Source organism: Dama dama, chromosome X, assembly GCF_033118175.1.
Source record: "Dama dama isolate Ldn47 chromosome X, ASM3311817v1, whole genome shotgun sequence".
In the NCBI taxonomy this organism is placed as follows: domain Eukaryota; kingdom Metazoa; phylum Chordata; class Mammalia; order Artiodactyla; family Cervidae; genus Dama; species Dama dama.
Window position 1 is genome coordinate 123,291,115 of NC_083714.1, and position 6,000 is coordinate 123,297,114.

Sequence of the window (6,000 nt, forward strand, 5' to 3'; positions counted from 1 at the left end):
TCAGCATTGTCTTCTGAGGTCCTGCTTGGTCTCAGGTCCATTCTTCTGTGAAATGGAGGCTGATCCTATTAGAGATTTCACCTCACTGAGACTTGCCAGACTGAAATCAACCTGACATCTGTTTCCAGAGCTTCCCAGGGAGCCCAGCATCAGATATTTTCCAGGGCCTCCTTTCATGGTGTGTGCTACCATGAGTCCACTTTTAGGAACTCATACTGACACATGATAAATCCTGTAACTCCACTCTCTACTTTATGAAGCTTCTTGTCTTACATCAAGGTCCTAGTCTCCTGAGAATTCCACGTTGGAAGTCAGGGTGATCCTCTTGTGATCCTAGTCCATCAGGGCCTCTGAGAACAGACAGTGCGGATGCAACTTGAGTCCTTCTGGATTCCTCCTGCTCAGCATCCTCACTACATCTACCACAGCCAGGGACTGCTCCCTCTACTGATCCAAGTTTCCTGTTCTTAGTCTTTGGGTGACTCCTGTATTCAGGGGTGATTGTCTCCTCAGCCCTCCTTCATGGAGGTTCCCATATCAGCTTCTCTCCTTTGATTAAAGGCTTCCTGGGAAATGCATATTCCTACACACATTGAGCAGATACCCTCTAGAAAATCTTGGAGAAAAGGGGAGTAGGTCCCAAAAGTGATGTTAGATTAGGAAAACGGAGCAGAAATCAAGGAACTCAGGACAGATATTATGCTGTCAGAGAAAAAGAGCTGATATATTCCTCCTCTTCAGCCAGATTTAGGGGGTCTGCTTAGTCTCCCAGTTGTGTCTGACTCTTTGTGACCCCATGGACTGTAGCCTGCCAGGCTCTTCTGTCCATGAGAATTCTCCAGGCAAGAATACTAAAGTATGTGGCCATACCCTCCTCCAGGGGATTTACCAAATTCAGGAATTGAACCCAGGATTCCCATATTGCAGATGGATTCTTTACTTTCTGAGCCACGAGATTTAGGGTAGTTCTGAAGTATTTAGTCTCGGCACCTCCCTGTTGGTCCAGTGGTTAAGACTCCACACTCCCAAGGCACAGAGCCTGGGTTCGATCCCTGGTCAGGTAACTGGATTACACATGCCAGAACTAAAAGTTCATGTGCCACACCAAAAAGCATCACATGCTGCAGCTAAAGAGCCTGCATGTGGCATCAAAGATTCCGAGTGTCACAACTAAATGCAGCCCAGCCAAAAAATAACTATTTTTAAATAAAAAATAAAATGTTTACTTTCTACATAGAAGGATAGTGCCACGTAATCTTGTAAGCCCTCCATCACTTGAGGGTGTCTGAATTTGAACATGCAGATAATCATGTGGTTGCTGAGCATTATCTCCTTCTCTCCCTTATTCATACCTCTTTATTATTTTGGTGTTTGTATTGCCTTGGCTATGTATCCCAACCCAGTGTTTTGCTCACAGAGTCCTTCTTTCTATCACTCAAGATATGTTTTGGAGTGCTAGAAGACAGTGAATTAACTGCCTGCTGAGCACCTCAGGCCGGAACAAATGGAAGGGTATGTGCTCTGGACAAGTTCAGACCAGCGCTCTAGTCCCAGCTCTGTCTCTTATCAGTTGTGTGGACTTGGGTCCATCCCCAAACTCTGGGAGCCTCAGGTGAAGTGGCTTTTGTAGGGCTAGTGGCATGTAGCTAAAGCACCTGGCACAGTGCCTGGACCACACTGAGACTTTACACAATATCTGTTTTTACTATGATTATGATTATTTTGTTCCCAGAGGATACCACGTACCCTGATGCATTTTTTAAAACTAGGAGATGTCAGAGAATCTCTGGCATTCTTGGACATAGAACACCAAACCAGTCCAAAATGCTGTTTAGAAAGAATCTTTCATTTCCACTACTAAATCATATTCTGAGTGTGGGGGTAGTTTTTTTCACTGAATGAAATTAAAATAATCTAGAATTTGGTTCTTAGACTAACTCTTCCTTCCTTCCAAGCTGCTCTTTCATTTAAACAACTCCTAGAGACTTGCCTAGGTGGCCCAGTAGCTAAGTGGCTAAGAATCTGTGCTCCAAATGCAGTGGGACTGGGTTCCATCCCTGATCTGGGAACTAGACCCCATCCCACACACCACAAGAAAAATATCCTATAAGCCACAACTAAAACATTCTTCATGCTGGAACTAAAGTACTCTCAAGCTGCAAGGAAGTTCGAGGATCCTGGATGGCAAAGATAAGACCAAACACAGCCAAATAAATAAGTAACCAAATAAAATAAGCCTCTATCTTCATCAATTTCACCATCACCTAAAATATACTCATCTCATACACTTTGTGGAATTATCAACACAGCCAAAACCGCTGAATGGAAGGCCCTTTCAATAACATGAGCTCTGTCTCCATGACTCACAGCAAAGAGTGTCAGCCGACTGGCTTCTGAGTTTCCAGTTTCATTTGACTATTGCTTTTATTTCACAGAATCTCCTTGCAGTTGATGAGCATGAAACGTCTGGGTTGAGCACTGTGTTCACGTGCACTGGGACAGGAGCACACGGCACATTCCAGCCCCTACCCCACGGGGGATTTCTCTCTGGTTTACTCATGTTGCTGTTTAGTCCCTCAGTCGTGTCTGACCCTTTTCTACTCCATGGACTGAACAGATTGCTCTGTCCACGGGATTCTCTAGACAAAACTACTGGATTGGGTAGCCATTTCCTCCTCCAACGGATCTTCCTGATCCAGGGGATGAACCCACATGTCCTGCATTGGGAGGTGGATTCTTGACCACTGAGCTGTGTGGGAAGCCTGATAATTGAAAAGTAATTTTTCAGGGTAGTTTTCCATTCCAGGCTTAAGTCTCTCAACTTTGAGACCCACCATCTGAGGGTCTGGCTTCTATTTAGTGTTTCTACAGCGTCCCAGGTGGGCTCAACATGTAGCCTAACTTAAAACTACCTTCCACTGCCAGACTTTTATTATCCTAAAGTCTCCAAGTGCCTTGCTTCAGTGTATTTACACTAGACTCCTCATGAGGAAGCCCTCAGTCCCCTCACCTCCATACACCTCATTTTTATTGGGCCCCTAGATCTTAGTTCACCAGCTACTTTATATGAATACTGCTCTTAGACTCTAAAATTCTATAAGAAGGGGTTGAGTTTCTTTCTCTTAGCATCCCCAAAACCACTCAGAAGCCTTCCAAAGAGCAGATGCTAAATTGATATTTGAACAATTATAGTGTAAGTGTGCAAGAAGTCAATTTTACTGGGATTTCACTTCTCCTACATTCTTAAATAAGCGAAGGCAATCCAGGTAAATACACTTCAATTTTACAAAGAAAGACTAAATCAAATAAAACAAACCAAAAAGTGAATACCTCTCAAGATTTTTTTTTTCTGTATCTTATAATCACACAGACTTCACTGTGGAAATATTTCCATTTTGACAAAAAAATCCATATTCCAATATCATGTTGTCTTGTTCTGAATGACAAGAAATGATCCAAGGATTTCAGTCTGTGCTATGTAATACGAAAATTCTTACTTTTCAACTTGATAATATGCAGTACATGTGGGAGCTGTGCCATTAGTATGCTTAGACTCTGAAGCTAAACACATCTTTGATTAAAAGGAACAATATTTAAAAACAGACAAAAAGAAAAATCTCCAATTTGTGCATATTGTATAGGAACACAAGTACGTTATATGCTGAATTTCCATGAGCCCCACCTTGGCCCTCCGCTAGTTGGAAGACTGCCTGCTTTCTTGAAATGCAATGTGAAGTATCTGCTCAGACGTCACTAGGGGTGGGAGCAGCTTTGGTCATGCTCGGGAAAGTGCACTGGCCCTGGCACCATAGGAACCCTGGCTGCAGCTCTGGCTCTGGCTCTCTCTTCTTCAGCTCTCAAAGCCTCCTCGTACCAGGATGCAGAGGCACTGGACTTAGTATCACTGACATTAGCCCCAAACTCCCACATTCTTTTGTATATCTATATCTATCATGGAAGCATCCCTTATTACTTTACAAAATTGTACTCATTCCTTTTTATAGCTGTGTAGTACTCCACTCAGTGGATATATCATGTTCCCTCAATTAACATGTGCATGGGCATTTATGTCTTTTCATATGGTTGTGGATGTCTCTTCAGGTAAATTTCTGAAAACACTGAATTACTGGCTCAAATGTAAAAGCATATTTAATTTTCTGACATTACCAAATTGTATTTATGCTCTCATCTCATTCTTTGATATGTAGCTGTCAAAGAATGAGATCAGTACATTCTCTAACACTACATACGAAGGTAAACGGAAAAGGGATTAAAGACCTAGATATAAGAGTGGAAACCATAAGACTCCTAGAAGATAACATTATTTATGTCAAACAGTGTTCTGCTCATAACAATATTTTTTTGGATCTGTCTCGTAAGCTAGGGAAATAAAAGCAAAAAGAAATAAATTGGTTGTAATTAAAGTTAAAATGTTTGCACAGCAAAGGAAACCATTGACAAAATGAAAAGCCAACCTACTATATGGGAGAAAATATTTGCCAATGATATAACCAATAAGGGGTTAATATCCAAAATATATAAACAGTTTATACAACAGTTTAAAAAAAATCAAGCAAAAGATGGGCAGAAGACTTAAATAGACATTTTTCCAAAGAAGACATACAAATGGCCGAGAGGCACATGAAAAGATATTCACCATCATTATCATCATACGAATGCAAATTAAAACCACAATGAGGTATTTACCTTATACCTATCAGAAGGGCTCTGATCCAAAAGGAACAGAAGTAACAAATATTGGTGAGCATGTGGAGAAGATCTGTACACTGTTGGTGGGAACGTCAACTGGTGCAGCCACCATAGATAACAGTAAGGAGGTTCCTCCAAATCTAAAAAGAGAACTAGCAAATGACCCAGCCATCCCACTCCTGCATGTATATTTAAAGAAAAATGGCCCACTCATTTGGATGGTCTGCTTCATCCATTTGGATGGTACTCGACGCTTGTCCGAGTCTGAGGGTCTCCACTGCTCATCTCCCCTCTCCCCATCTACTCTCCATAGGCGACCCCGCCCCAGTCCAACCTCCCTGTTCACTAAGAGGCACCTGTGTCTGCAGAGCCAGTGTGAGATGAAGAGAGAGCCCTTGCCAGCCACCAGATAATCAGGAGTTTTGGCTGGACCTTTGAGCACACACTGAGACCGTGAGGAGTCAGACAAAAAGCACAGACTATGGCGCTGAAATGGATTAGTAAGGAACTTAGCGATGTGGCCAGTGGCCCTCCAGCCCAATATTCTGCAGGTCCAGTTGGGGAGGATACATTTCATTGGCAGACCACAATTATGAAAAAGGACGGCAGCCCACATCAAGGCAGTGTATTCTGCGTGACAATTCATTTCCCTAAAGACTACCCGTTCACACTACCTAAGGTTGCATTTGCAACAGAATTTATCATCCAGACATGAACACTAATGGCAGCACTTGGTTCAATATTCTAAGATCACGGTGGTCTCTTGCTTTCATGATTTCTAAAGTTCTGGTATCCATTTGTTCCCTGCTATGTGATCCGAACCTAGATGACAGCCTCCCCAGTGCCAGAGGTCGCAGAGATCTATAAAACAGAAATAAGTACGAAAGAATTTTTCAGGAATGTACTCAGAAGTATGCCATGCAATGCTACCTTAAAGTCAGAAGAGAATAACCTGCATTAAAGCTTGAATAAACTTTAAATTACTGCTAAAAATGAAAAACAATACCCCACTAATTCAGAAAGATCCACAGACACACACAGTGGAATATTACTCAGTCATAAAAAAGAATGAACTTTTGCCATTTTCAAGAACCTGGATTGATTGGAAGGTATTATGCTAACTGAAATATGCCAGATAGAGGAAGACAAACACTGTAGAATACCATTTATATGGAGAATTAAAAAATAAAACAGATGAGGGAGATGAATCAGACTCACAGATATAGAGAACAAGCTGGTAGTGGTTACCAGTGGAAAGCAGCAAGGGGGAGGGTAAGGGCAGGGATAGAA

The 6,000-nt window shown here is 42.1% G+C and overlaps 1 pseudogene; it reads left to right on the top strand.

The window, feature by feature from the left end:
- Positions 1 to 5,191: 5,191 nt before the first annotated feature.
- LOC133052859 (ubiquitin-conjugating enzyme E2 D3-like) lies at positions 5,192 to 5,661 on the top strand (annotated as a pseudogene).
- The last annotated feature ends 339 nt before the right edge of the window (positions 5,662 to 6,000 follow it).